This window comes from Volvox carteri (genome assembly GCF_000143455.1).
Source record: "Volvox carteri f. nagariensis unplaced genomic scaffold VOLCAscaffold_120, whole genome shotgun sequence".
NCBI classification, from domain to species: domain Eukaryota; kingdom Viridiplantae; phylum Chlorophyta; class Chlorophyceae; order Chlamydomonadales; family Volvocaceae; genus Volvox; species Volvox carteri.
The window spans coordinates 50,056-52,567 of NW_003307663.1; positions in this window are offsets into that span (position 1 = coordinate 50,056).

The following is a 2,512-nucleotide window of genomic DNA, read 5'->3' on the forward strand; positions in this document are numbered from 1 at the left end:
GAATTGGGAGAAGTACATTGGATGCAGCAAGGGAAGTGTTACCGTTGCGGCGTTCAGAACGACCACATCAGCTCGCGCTGTCCGAATCCGCTGGTAACACCGGAGATGTTTCGCCAGCCAGAGAACCCATAGGAGTTTGCCCAGTCGTTTTCGTGTGGCACGCGTACTGGGGACATGAATTCGCATGATTTCCGAATTATTGATTATGAGTTGTTGCGACAACTAGAGCGTCGAATTGGACGAACGTTTTCTTTGGACGCTGCTGCGAACGATGATGGAAGTAATTCTGTCTGTAAGATGTTTGCTTCACCGACTCGCTCCTTTCTCAATTCCGATTGCTCTGGCCACACTATCTGGATGAATCCTCCCACGAAACTGTTATCCGATTTCCTCCGTCATTACCACCGTTGCAAGAGTTATGATCCTAGCATATCCTCTTGTATTTTGATTCCAACCGAACAGAAACGAATACGTCCCTATCTGAAAGACATGACACGACTTATGATTTTACCGTCCGGAACTCAGTTGTACCGTTCATATCGGGTTGGTTGTCCAGATCCCCCGCCTGAAACGAGCACTTATGAAATTTGGTGGGATCCACCTAAAGGAAAACCGATTGAGCCGAAATGTTCTATAACCGAAACCGATAATCAGTTGCATTTATTTGCTGGACGCCTTGGTGCTAATGCTGTACAAGTTCTTCCGGACACTGGCGCTACGCACTGCTTCATTTCCCAGCTCATGGCTACCAAACTTGGCTTGCGGATCTTGCCTACACCGCTTGCTCCAGTGCGCCTAGCCGACCAGTCGACCGTACCTATTCTTGGTGAGTGTCGAGCTCGTTTGCGCCTTGGTAGTTTTGGTACCGATATCCGTTTGCTCGTTTTACCGGCTTTGACTGTATCGGCGGATGTGATCCTTGGCACGAACTTCTTAACCCGTTATGATGCGCAATTAAGGCCTGCGCATAGCGAACTGAGTTTATTACGGCCAAACGGTGCGCGATGTACGTTGCGAGCGATGCACGCCCCGTCTTCTTCTGTTTCCGAATCACCGAAACCCGAATTTCTGTTGTTGGAAAGAGCGCCAGCTCGCACGTCTGTGGTATCCGCGGAGCGCGCGTTTAGAGACCTTTTCGAGTCGCCCGGCTCGCGTGGGTTGCTGGTTGTCGTGAAACCGTTAACCGAATCTACCGCACATCCTCCGACCAGCCCCATTCCTCAGGTCAATTCTCTCGAACTTCCACCTGAAATCGAAACGAACCGAACCTTAGCAACAATCTTGCATAAATATGCGGATGTGTTTGCTCCGATTTCCGGGCTACCTCCTGACCGTGGGGTACATCATACAATACCGTTAGAGCCAGATGCACAACCGATTTACCGTCCTCAGTACCGTTTGACACCGTTGGAAAAGGAAGAAGTTGAAAAGCAGGTCAAGGACTTGCTGGCTAAAGGGTTTATTCAGCCCTCAACATCTCCTTTTGGTGCGCCAATTCTCTTTGTGACCAAGAAGACCGGTGAACTCCGTATGTGTATCGATTACCGAGCCCTAAATCGATTAACGATTAAGAACAAATATCCGTTACCACGAATTGACGATACGCTAGACCGGTTAGCGGGAGCACGAATCTTTTCTGCTCTTGACTTGGCTTCTGGTTATCATCAACTCCGAATTCACCCGGATGACGTCCCGAAATCTGCTTTTAATACACCGTTGGGACATTTCGAGTGGTTGGTGTTGCCTTTTGGGCTTTCCAATGCTCCTGCGACGTTTCAAGCAACCATGAACCGGATTTTCGCACCGTATATGCACCGATTTGTCACTGTATATCTGGATGATATTCTGATCTTTTCGAAAACTCCGGAAGAACACGCTGAGCATTTGCGTTTGGTTCTTGAAACGCTCCGAAAACACCAACTGCACGCGAAACTTTCGAAATGTGAATTCTGGAAAACCGACGTCAAGTACCTTGGTCACATCGTAGGCTCTGCTGGTATCCGAATGGACCCGAATAAGGTGGACACGATCCGAAATTGGCCACAACCTAAGGACCTAAGTGAGCTGCGCGCCTTCGTTGGCCTTGCGAATTATTTCCGACGATTTATCCGAAATTTTGCGTCCTTGGCCGCGCCACTTACGGACCTCTTTGGCAAACCGCGCCTCCCGGATGAATGGCCACCTCAGGCGCTGGCCGCATTTCAATCCATTAAAGAATGCCTGTCCACCGATGTCTTACTGCATTATCCGAACTTCTCGAAACCGTTTGAGCTTGTTTCCGACGCATCGCTCAATGGAACCGGTGCCGTACTGTTGCAAGATGGTCGTCCGATTGCTTTCACGAGTAAGAAATTTTCCGCTGCCGAACGCAACTACTCTACCGGTGAACAAGAACTGTTGGGCGTTGTGAATGCTTTACGCGAGTGGCGATGTTACTTGCAAAGCAACATCCCATTCACCCTCGTTACCGATCATCATCCGCTTACGTATCTGAAAACGCAAGCTCATCTGA